General features: G+C 39.1%; 3 long non-coding RNA genes across 3 annotated transcripts; all 3 read right to left on the bottom strand.

Moving 5' to 3' along the window:
- Positions 1–4,641: 4,641 nt before the first annotated feature.
- On the bottom strand, positions 4,642–5,914 carry LOC135933667 (uncharacterized). The gene is made up of 4 exons (XR_010573877.1): positions 5,852–5,914; positions 5,706–5,738; positions 5,218–5,401; positions 4,642–4,747 (listed from the first exon to the last, which is right to left on the bottom strand). It is a non-coding gene; the product is annotated as an uncharacterized LOC135933667 (long non-coding RNA).
- On the bottom strand, positions 5,911–6,809 carry LOC134637646 (uncharacterized). The gene is made up of 3 exons (XR_010095150.1): positions 6,523–6,809; positions 6,127–6,215; positions 5,911–6,013 (listed from the first exon to the last, which is right to left on the bottom strand). It is a non-coding gene; the product is annotated as an uncharacterized LOC134637646 (long non-coding RNA).
- A 4,745-nt stretch (positions 6,810–11,554) lies between these two features.
- On the bottom strand, positions 11,555–12,227 carry LOC134635915 (uncharacterized). Its single transcript, XR_010094990.1, has 5 exons — positions 12,176–12,227; positions 11,978–12,054; positions 11,844–11,889; positions 11,664–11,709; positions 11,555–11,573 (listed from the first exon to the last, which is right to left on the bottom strand). It is a non-coding gene; the product is annotated as an uncharacterized LOC134635915 (long non-coding RNA).
- Positions 12,228–12,427: the final 200 nt, after the last annotated feature.

Raw genomic sequence — 12,427 nt, 5'->3', positions numbered from 1 at the left:
CTGAGTTTGCATCTTTTGCTGTGAAGTACAGCCAGACTTTTGACCGCTTCGCCTTGGGCAGTTTTAATCTGTAGCTCTGCTCTAAAAGAACGTACGTACCTGCCATAATGGCACCGGATACCGGAAAAGTGACATTTGAGGTAGATATTTTTACTTGTAGGGAAAACACTGGAATTAAAAATGGCTGCATTCTTTTTTTCTTTTCTTTTTTTCTTTTTAAACGGGCTAAACAAGTAAATGCAATGACCAGTCCTCTTTGTTCGTTTGTCTATGCACTGTGGTTTTATGCCTCTGACGATGGGATCATCACTGTCTGGAATAGTTTTGGGTAAAATCTTTAATATTTATACTGTAAGTTATGACTCAGTTCAGCGTCTTGGATTGAGTTGGAGGACCAAAGTGCCTGAGCAGTTAAAGCCTGGGAAATGCTGCACAAATGTTAATTTTCATTTGCAAAGTTTCTGTGGAATTCACTTCAAATGTAATTTTGTTTCTATTTTTTAGAGGATGTGCTGCTTTGTAACTGTTAATGTTTTGTATTCAAATAAAGGTTAAGAAAGCAAGTGTGGACATCTTCGAACTTTATTCTCAGAAAATTTGACTAAAAACTTGACTGCAGCTTCCCTCAAAGTGGTACAATCACAGTGAAATTTCACCTTATCAAAGCAATAATCACGTTGGTGTGAGGCTCCAAATGTAGAAAGTGTTTCAACAGATTTTTATGTCAGCCACTCTTTGAAACCCAAAGTAAACACCGTCACCAACATTTGGACATGAAAATAAAAACAAAGTTGCATAGTGTGTAGAAGGAATTGGTACCTGGAGAAACTGGAAGTCAAACCTTGGCTTTAACAAACTTACACGAGTCGTGCCTACTTCTCTCTTTTAATGAGTTTAAATTAGCTCAGTGTGTGCACTTCATGTGATGGGGTACATTCACGTCCTCTTGTGGTATTCAAGTGCATTTCCTTTATCTGTAGGTACTGTTTTGACAAGACGATCAAATATTTGTACAAACAATAGTCAGTAGAAGCATCCATCAGTACAAATTTCAGGTTCTTTTAGAGTGAAGTAGAAATGTTGAATTAACTCTGGAAAAGCTTTAGAAACGAGCTTCCCTACACAGTGTTACAATTCAGTAGTGTTTAACTTTACTCAGCTTCAGTTCAGTTTTCCTACGATTACTGGAAAAGAGCTTTTACAGAGTGACAACTAAAGTTAGGAGTTGTTAGCCACTTAGCGGTTAACATTTTATCTTAAAATGTGGAATAATACTAGTGTCAGGATCTACATCCCTACCCTCACCTATGGCCACGAGCTGTGGGTAGTGACCGAAAGAACGAGATCGTGGATACAAGCGGCGGAAATGAGCTTCCTCCGAAGGGAGACTGGCCTCTCCCTTAGAGATAGGGTGAGAAGTTCGGCCATCCGGGAAGGGCTCAGAGTAGAGCCGCTGCTCCTCCACATCGAAAGGCGCCAGCTGAGGTGGTTCGGGCATCTGAGAAGCTCTGCAGCAGCTACTATGGAGAAGCAGATTTCTAGATACTGCACTGTAACATTCTGGGATTTAATATTAATTAAATTATTTCCAATAGATCTTATATTATAAACTAGTAGAGCAGAAATTTAATTTACTGCTTTCACGCGATAAATCAGTGCTGGCTGCCGTACCTCTTTGCATAAAGGGGATCCATAAATAATTCTGGGATTGGACGTCCCTCCTCCTTGGCAATAAGATACAGCCCCAGAAGATGCCTGTCAAAACCTGGCAACAATATCACACGACCACATGAAGTAGTGCTGGGCGATATGGAAAAAATATTTATCACGATATGAATTCTTTTATATCACGATAACGATATATATCACGATATACCACCTGACCTGTGGTCATCTGGAAAGTATGCAGTCTGTAAACAGCGAGTGGAGAGGGTGCAGTCTTTGTTTTGAGTTACCGTAAAGCATGTCGCAAATCCGGGTGCACTTAAAGCAGCACCATGTCGCAAAACCAAAAGCGAGAGTTTCTTTGCGAAAAATATCATTTTTTTATACTTTATTTTCTCTTGCATAAAGTTCAGAGTATGTATAGTGAGAAGACAACACTAATACATTTGCCACAGGCTATTTAATACGGTGGCCCCTAGAGACAAAGCACGTACAAACTCCAAAACACTTGCAAACTCCAAAACACTTGCAAACTCCAAAGCACTTGCAAACTCCAAAGCACTTGCAAACTCCAAAACACTTGCAAACTCCAAAACACTTGCAAACTCCAAAACACTTGCAAACTCCAAAGCACTTGCAAACTCCAAAACACTTGCAAACTCCAAAGCACTTGCAAACTTCAAAACACTTGCAAACTCCAAAGCACTTGCAAAATCCAAAACACAACGGAAGTGCTCCAGGACGCTAGGGGCAGTGTTGAGCTTTTGTTACATAGTAACTACACAAGCCACGAAGTACCAATGACCGGATTTGGGCTGTAGGCCGCACTTTAAGGCCGATTACGTCACAGCGACACGACGAAGGCTGTCCCAATTTAAAGGCTTCTCCAAATGCGGCCCTCAAATGCGTCCTTAATTTCCCTGAATTTTAAGGATGGGTCGGTGTGGCCTTCATGGCCCAACATACCCCAGATTTCATAGCGCGGCGGTGGTGTGGATAATTTTGCCGAAAAAACGGCGGAAGCAGAGCGGCTGAAGAGTAAACTTTCGGAAGTAAGTACTGAATATTATGTCACTAATTTATGCGCAAATGTTTTTATAATGAAGAACATTAAAACATTACTGTTGGACACATGTCGGGAAAGTTATGTGACATTAGCTTGGTTTTAAAGCCTTTACTTAAAAATATTCGCCGTTCAATGGTCGACCTTAGTCTTACAGAGTGATGATTTCATGGATAATTAAAGTCAGTCATATATCCACAAACACAACAAGCTGAAAGTCAGTGATGCTGCTCGGTTTGCAGTCCTGAATATGACGGCACAAGCAGGATTCACTGCACTGTTAATGTTAGCTATGTTTTATTGTTGCCTCTGTTTGGTGGTGTCGAGCCAAACGGACTTTAACGTGTGTTTGAACGAGCTGACGGTTCACTCGTTAAGCTGAAAGAAAGATGCTTTAATCACAGGAGTCACACATGTGTCCACTGGACCATCTGGGAACTCCTCTTGTTTAGCACTCGTAATAACACAAACGCTAAATCTTCCTTCTCTGTGTTGTTTTGTAGCAGTGTATACACCTGAGACTGTCACCTGTCTGTCTGTCCTGCACTCTCTCTCTGTTTCTTTCTCTCTGATTGTGGAATAAAAGTATGAACATGTATTTATAAGTTACACTTGTGTTTGAATCCTGCAGCTTATCACACATTTGATTTCCTTGTGTGACAACTGCAAGTGTCCAGAGTGAGGACAGACTGAGGGACCCACTGCTGCACATCATCTGTGAGGCTTTGCACCCCTGATGATCCACCAGGACAAACTCAGCCGTGTGTGAGGAAGAGGAGGAGGAAGAGCCAGCAGCAGCTGACAGATGGAGAGAATAGACAGACTGTTCCCTGTTTGTGAAGGACTGCTAGAAAAGTTTAACATAACTAATGTCTGTCCTGAATCAATCTTATTAGGTAACCTTCAAATAATGTTATCATTCCAGTGTTTTCAGTGTGGGAGAAAGTACTCAGGGCCTTCAGGTTACACACTATGAAAGGCAGCAACAAGTTTAATGTTCAGAAACCTAAAGTATGTATCAGCAGCAGAATGGACCTAAAAATAAATGTTTGTTTCAGTTCTATGAAGCTTTGAGTATTTTGGATTAGTAGCACTGCTGTGTTTGTTGCATCATATTGCTGTAATTGTTTATATGCTTTATATATTCTGAGGTAAGTTGATCTATAGTGTTACATCATATTCTATAAGGATGTTATGTGTTTGTACACTTTCTGCCCAGTTTGACCCATTTAGCAGAAGTCAGCCTGTTTAAGGCTCTGATATCTATTCTGTATGACTTAAAGCAGTTATGACATGGTCTGATTTTCTCACCCAATAAAGGAATATTTAATATATCAGTCTACTCTTCATTTTATCAGAAACAGTTATCACAGCTCGTACATTTTCTTTTTATAAATATATGTAAGCAATGAGCCAAATTTAGTAATGCCAACATACTGAAGGAACAACATTTGTCTCTTATATATGATACACCTATCTATCTATCTACCCAGATAGCAAGGAAACATTGAAACAATGTTGAGTCAATATCAGGCGATGTCATTGAACCAACGTTGAGATCTGACGTTGACCCAACGTCACTCTTGCACCCATTTTTAATGTTGAAACAACGTCAGGTTTTGATGTTGAATCAATGTTGAAACCTGACATTGATTCGATGTTATATTTTCTAACACTGTTGACATTGAAACAATGTCAGATTCTGATATTGAAACACTGTTGAGCTATGGTGTTGATTTTCCACCTCTTTCGCACAGTTGCTTTTTATTGAAAAAACAAAAAACAAAAAAGGTCAATAGACATGTATCATTTGCAAAATACTTTATTAAAAGACAAAGTTTCCTATTTACATTTCTATGTTTCACGTCACTTTTTATTATTTACTCCGGGATGGGGATGCATGATATGCGTCCTGCGTGCCACCCGTACGATCTGGAGCATATCTGAGCCATTTCTGGACTGCTTGAGCAAAGACCAACTCAGACATAGAGTTCGCCCCTACCTGCTGCGCCAGGCCATCTAGGACAAAAATAGACACACACACACAAAAAAACAAAGACAAAAAAAGGGAATTAGAGCACATGAATAAGCTCTTGTTAATTGCCTTCAGCAGGGAGAAAGTATGTAAACTCCTAGGCTAATAAACATGAAAGTCACCAGGCGGAAATCAGCAAACTGCCGCATTTGATTCCCAAAGAGCTATAAGCTGAAAATGTGATATGTCTTAGCATGGTGTGCCGTGTATCCTTTAAAAAAAAGAAAACATGGGGTCCTCGGGCTGTACAAAGTGTACAACCCGAGGACAAAACAAGCCGAAGACCAAAGACTCCATCTCCAGATTAACCGGACATGAAAGTCTTGTTATTAAGAAAGACAAAGTAATATAGCAAAAAACAGACATAGGAAATGTGAAATGCACCCAGCACATCAATTGATCCCTTTATTGTTCACTTTAGGCTCATAAAACTACAATAAATGTTAAAACTTACCAAATATGCATCTGCACAGCGCTGTCTCTTTAAATGCCCTTTTTTGCTTTGTCTGGTCCTTGGTATTTTTTCCCTGCCCAGTTGAGTACAGAGGCCAGCTCCTTTGTAATGGCATAAACCATTACACGGCGGATTCGCACCTCCAGTGTGGTCCAGCAGCACCAATCAACGCAAAGCGTCTCACCTATAGACACATTTTAAGAGATGGAATTAGCGAGTCTCATGTCTTAAATGTGTATGCAAGTGCTTGTGTGTTTACTTCATGTAATTGATGATAGAAACATGTCATTTGGTTTTCCCTAAAGCCTGATTTTCAAGTCATACAAAGAATAAACCAAAGTATTGGCAGTACAATGTATTTCTATTCCCTTTTGTTGGATATTCATTTGTTAGTTCTTGTAACTGCTAAAAGTGTTTACTAGTTTTTGCCTGTCACATATATTTGTTATACCATGTAAACTGTGAAATTCCAAGATTTTCAAACTTGCCTTGCAATAGTGGCCTCACAGAGTCTCTGGAATCTACAGAAAAAAAAAATCACAACAAGAAGACATTCAGGAGTATAAACTGGTGTTTTGAAGATAAGAGTACAATGACATTGTGATGCAGCTTTAAAGCTTTTTTAAAAGCATACCATCTATAGGGAAGACATCAGACTCTGCATGCTGGGGAGATCGCAAAGCTGTGTCGGTTTGTGTCGGTTTGTGCCGGAGTGGCGAAAGGTGCCGGGAGCTGGGTGGGGCATTATGATGGTTGCTATCAGTGGGCTGGGGGGCAGACTGCGGAGTGATGAGGGCTGTTTAGAAAAAGATAATTTTTTAAGTATTTAAGAATACAGACAACTTGTCAAAAAAGTTTCCTTGTGTCAGACACAGATATGTACACAGACACTAGACAGTATTTTATTACCTGGTATTTTCACTCGAGGGGCCTGGGGAAACCGTTTTTTTGTAGGCTGCTCATCCTCTGAGTCCGTATATGTGTACAGGGGATTTGGTCTAAAGAAAAGAAATTAAAAACGGTCTTAAGTAATTGTAAATATGCTTTTGGCATATTGTTTCCTAAAGTTAGTTTGATTTCTAACAACACACACAGGAAACAGAAGCAAGAAGGTACAGTATACAATGAATTTTTGAAGTGCACAAGTGTACACGGCTTTGCATTTTTAAAAAGTTTACAAACTTCCACTTTTTGGACTATATTATGTGGTGATATTGCAGTATGCAAGCATCACAGATATGCATAAAAGACAAGATCATAAATTCTTAACAATCAAAGATATGTTTGTGAATAAAAAGGTTTTACTTGTGCTTTCTTTTAAGACTGGTCTGGGTTTCTTCTTCGGACTGAAGGTCAGACGTATCACAGCGTTCACGTGGATATCTCTGAAGACTGCGTTCTGCTTCGTGAAATGTGCCTGGAAATACAAACACAATGTACGGCCAGACATACATTACGTGTGGACAAAAGGTGCAAACGCATAGAAAAATCAGCGGTTTCAAAAATACGCTGGTACGTGTGGACGTAGCCTTATTCATTATTCAAGGCACAAACGGAAAGTCATGTACGCGTGCAACTTAAAGTTAGGTGAGCGTGCAACGTACAGTCACGTGGGCATGCCGCGTGAGCTTTCAAACTGAGTCTAAAGTTTTCGTGTGCGAATTGAAGCGAGTGCTCTCCAATCATCAAAAGTAACAAAGTCATTGAACACGTTTATACAGTTAACTTTACGTTTATCAATCATATATCACAGATTTAGAATTTTTTGTAGTACTAAGCAACTATATACAGAGCGAAAGTCTGGGTCAAGCGCCGAGGCGACGGCAAGAACAAAGGAAAGCTCGAAGCGTTAAAGCTAGCTTTGTAAGGGAATATAACGAAGAAATTATGAAACGAAAATGTTTTCTTTGTTGATATACTTTGTTCGCAGTGCAATTTATTTGTTGCCGGATTGTAAGAAGTATAGACACAATTTCGGGCTCCCACATTTTGTGGGAGCAACGTAAATAACTGTAAAAAACTTGTTAATGTACAACATTAACGAGTTTTTTACTGTTATTCAAATGCAAACATGGAAATAACGAGTAGGAAAAAAAATTATTCATTCTTACCTTATACTAATCGTGGTGCAGGCCAGTGCAGTGCATGAACTGATGCCTTCTCCGGTCAATTCCGCTGAGAGTAAATCAAATGTCCCGCTCTACTGTACAAGACAATGAATACCTGGAGGGATGTACCAATGTGAGAGGGGTGCTGTGGAATAGTCCAAGTGATCGCTGCTTTAATTTCCCGGTCAACTATACATAAATTGCACGTAGACACGATTTTTTAAAGCTGGTGAACTAGACCAAGTCATTGATAACAAATGAACAATAAATCTACTTTCTCTGGTACTTTATACCCGATCAGTTGCAATGCAATTTAATGCTCAACTACAAATCGATGGTTTTTGATGGTGACCAGAGCCGAATGATCGTCAACTATAAATAGACGTTTTCTCGACGTTGTTGTTGTCACCTGGTCGACTATAAATAGATCAAATATCAATGACAAAAAAACAACGGTGAATCAACATCGTTAGGTCTCTATAGTAAGACCGTCGGTTTACCACAGTATTTCAATGTTGTTACAACATTGGCATTTCAACCCCGACCATATACGACGGTTCGGATGAAAAATCAACATAGATTCAATGTCGTCTTGCTATCTGGGTATCTATCTATCTATCTATCTATCTATCTATCTATCTATCTATATATATATATATATATATATATATATATATATATATATGCACTGTCAAAGATACTTGTCTTTGAGTGAAGATTTAAGGTCATAAGACATATAAATAACTGCAACTTGAATCTGTAAGCTCAGTATTTAACACAGAGTTCATGTTAACTGCCGTAATAACTAATAATGATTAATATAATAACTATAATATTGGCCATATAATATTTACATTACCAAAGTGATATGAATTTAGTCTCATGAACAACATTAGCAAATTGTTATTTACTAACTAATCTTAAATGACTGTTCAGTACAGAAATGAAGCCCAAAAATCATGTTTTACTGTCCTGTGGTCTCAGCCTCAGATACTTATCAAATCACACAAAGCTCTTGTAGAAACAAACAAACAAATGAACAAAATATGTTCTCTTTCATTTCTGTCAAACAAAGTTGTATGACACGTTTCCAGCGGTTAGTATCATGGTTGCTAGGCAACCTGGGAAGCGCGTCGGTCATTGGTACTTCGTGGCTTGTGTAGTTACTAGGTAATAAAAGCTCAACACTGCCCCTAGCGTCCTGGAGCACTTCCGTTGTGTTTTGGGGTTTGCAAGTGCTTTGGAGTTTGCAAGTGCTTTGGAGTTTGCATGTGCTTTGGAGTTTGCAAGTGTTTTGGAGTTTGCAAGTGCTTTGGAGTTTGCAAGTGTTTTGGAGTTTGCAAGTGTTTTGAAGTTTGCAAGTGCTTTGGAGTTTGCAAGTGTTTTGGAGTTTGCAAGTGCTTTGAAGTTTGCAAGTGTTTTGGATTTTGCAAGTGCTTTGGAGTTTGCAAGTGTTTTGTAGTTTGTACGTGCTTTGTCTCTAGGGGCCACCGTAATTTAACCCTTTAAGACCAACCATAGAACCAAGTCCGCCAGAGCTTATGTTTACATTTTACATGCTGTAGTGCCATTTGTGGGAGCATTTCAAGTTGCTATACATCAATACAACCGTTATAGCCCAAATTTTAATAATATGTATGCATTAAGTCCATAGAAACTACATAAATTGAAAAAAAGTGCAATAAACTACAAAAAAATTGAAAATCGTTTTTGTTTTGTTTTTTACATATATTTCTAGTTAGAGAAATTTAAGAGGCTTATCCCTCAAAACTGTAAATAGAAAAAAGTTGCACAAAATAGTTTCCAACCACAAGAAATTTATTTTGAGTGTCTTCATAGTTTTATGTTTGAGATACACTAATTTTAATATACTACAGGAAAAATGAAAATAAATATTATAATGCAAATTTGCAAAAAAACAGCATGTGCATCAAAATAAACTATTTCCAACAGTGTAATTTGACTTCTAAGCATCTCAGAAAGGATACAGAAAAGCATAAAGTCAAACATGATTTTTAAAAACACCAACATAGGCTTTGAAGGTAAAAAATAAATTTTCCGCGAAAATGACGTCACTTCCGGTTTCGGACAGGTAATGATAGTTGCGCTGACTTATATTCCAATGTAGGAAGTGTTATGAACAGCTGATCGGATCGGCAAAGCGTGTTAATGGAATATTATGTTTTTGTTGCTGGAAGTGCTTTTTATGCAATTTTTGCAAAGCTATATGTGGAAGGAAACCGTGACCTAGGGCAAGCTAATGGAATAAGATGTAAGTACAACTCCTACGGTTTCATATGCAAAAACAATTATTGCGCTACCTTACGTGGTTCCAGTTCTACAGGGATTTAAAAATAGTTAGGCAAAACGGAGTGTGCCTGCTCTGACCGGTTGTAAAGGGTTAATGATATATTTTATGTAATAATTTATAAAATTTGGGTTAGTACGATATAAACGATAGAAGACAAATGGCGCGATAGACACTTTTCTATCGTCCACACGATATATATCGTCATATCGCCCAGCACTAACATGAAGTAAGGCATAAAAACTCAAAGAGACTACAAATATGGTTCTTTGTGATGTCAGCAGCCTTGGCTCAGCCAGTGATCAAAGTCATTGTTTTATTGATGATACTTTGGCCCTACACCTCTATTCTGCACACTGCTTGTAGGGGAGGGTGTCCTGTTTCTTTTGAGGATGAAGCGTGGAGGGTCAGCTGGCTACCTGTCAGCTGCATCTCAAATCTGAGACTAAAACGGGACACTTCACCCTACAGGGCCAAGTGTAGTCAGGAAAAAGCACGAAGGAGGAATCACAAAGTGATAAGTGTAATTAAACAAGGATAATACGCTGTGGGTCCTGTATATATATGCAATATAAGAAATATGGCACATGTCGCAGGGCTAACACACATGCACAAACAATCATTCGCACTCACATTCACATCTATGGGCAATTTAGAGATACCAATTAACCTATCCCCACGAAGGCCATGTCCACACTAATATGTTTTCGTTTGATAACGCATCTTTCTCTCCGTTTTGGCCTTCTGTCTACACTAAGATGGTGGTTTTGGTCAAGGAAAACGAAGCGTTTTGAAAACGCTCTCCAAAGCAGATACATTTGAAAACGCCGTTTTTGTGTCGCAGTGTGGACAGCGCACCTGGAGCCTTTTCGAAAACGATGACACATTTTAGTCAGGAATCTGGAGTACCCGGAGAGAACCCACACAAACACGGGGAGAACATGCAAACTCCACACAGAAAGACCCCGGCCTGATGGTGGAATTGAATCAGGACCGTCTTGCTGTGAGGCAACAGTGCTAACCACCTTGTTTAGCATTTAAAATGGATTTTGCCATTAGAGTTTTTCAGTCAAAGATTCTCCATTTTGTTTCCAAAAACAGGTTTAAATGAAAATTCGTGGATGTTAACCAAACCGAAATCATACCCCCTCATACCAGATCATTCACCAGGGATCATTCAAATGGGAGTTCTCACATTTAGAAATAGCAGGATTGTAAAAACACTGTGTGTGCACTGTGCTGTGTGACAGTTTTACAAACTTACCATCGTGAGCTGGTTGTATTTGATCATACAGCACTCGCAGTAGCCGCCTCGTTTCTTTTCTCTGTTCTTCTTTCGTCCATGAGCTCTCTCCTCACTGTCTGAGGCTTTCACACCTCTGTTTCCAGAGTAGCCCAGAGGATTAGCAAATGAAAAAAAAAAGTTTAGTATTTTGATAAACTCTTCATGAGTGCATTTAAGACCTTTTGAGCGGCTCCAGCAGTAGCATTTACAATTGCATGGTTCAGAACTTTTCACACCCACAGCTATGATCAGAATAGCCTTACACCTATCATGGGCATGATTGTCATGGTATTTTCAGGCTTTTAAGGATTTCCTTGATAATTTTCAAGGGTCAAATGATTAAAATACCAGACTTGCCATGACATTCATGCCCATGATGACCTGATATTAGTTTTTGATCAATTTACATAAGACACATGGGGAAACTGACTGCATTCCATAGCATATTTAAAATGTTTAAGCAGCACTCGGTATGAAATTGGTGGGGTTAAAGTGGCAAGAGATTTATTTTAAAAGGAAGGGGACGTACCTTTGTCCCCGCTGTTTGTTTGCAGGAGGGTCCTTCTCCTCAGGACAGAACGGACTACAGGGAGCAGTGGTTTTCAGGTTGAACTCAGGCATGTTTGACATTGTGAGGTAGATTGGACGGTAGTGCCTGACAAAAGAGAAGGAAACCATTTTAAAAATCACAGGAACAATTTCAGGACAGCAGGTGGATGCTGGGTTCTTCTGACTGACTTCTTACCTACTTGAATCCTCAACCTTGATGAAAGGTTTACCAATCTGCCCGCCTGGAATACAAAACATAGATTGTTTATTAGCAAAGCAAGAAGAATACCAGCCTGAAAAGGTCGACTAAAATATACCAGCAGAGCGCAGTAATTTGTCTGGGGGGGGGGGGGGGGGGGGGGGGGGGGGTGTCTACCTTTGCATTTCTCTAGGCCTTGCTTTGCTGCAGAATCAGCTTTGTCCTGTTAGAAACGACAGAAATGCTAAACAAATAACTTAATATAAAGTTGGACTATTTTTCCTAGTATACACTAGAAATTCTCAACTTACACATAATTTGGCCGCAGTGGCTGCAGGAACTGAGCTTTTGATGATCTTTTTTTTCTTATGAACATATGCTATTAAATCTGGAATTGGCACAAATAAATTTAGAAAAATCACAGATGTCAAAGTAGAATGAACTTAATTTCACACAAAGAAGAAAATTTACTTCAAATGAAACAGATGCCACACACACACAAAACATACCATCTACATATAGGATTTTCACACCCCACTCCAGGGCATTTGACAGGATCTTGTTTACTTGAATCCTTTCCTAAAAACAAACAAGTGTGTATTAGCAGAGCAATTAAGAGCCCTCAGTAAATATCATTCATGTTGACAAAACAAACCTGCTCTTTCACTACTCTCTCCACCAGAGACTTCCCTCGGCTTGTAGCAAACTGCAAAACAACAAAACTTCGTAACCATTTCCACGTTAAAAGGCACTACGTTATT

This window comes from Pelmatolapia mariae, linkage group LG10_11, assembly GCF_036321145.2.
Source record: "Pelmatolapia mariae isolate MD_Pm_ZW linkage group LG10_11, Pm_UMD_F_2, whole genome shotgun sequence".
Classification (NCBI taxonomy): domain Eukaryota; kingdom Metazoa; phylum Chordata; class Actinopteri; order Cichliformes; family Cichlidae; genus Pelmatolapia; species Pelmatolapia mariae.
This window is presented reverse-complemented; position numbering and strand designations above follow the sequence as displayed.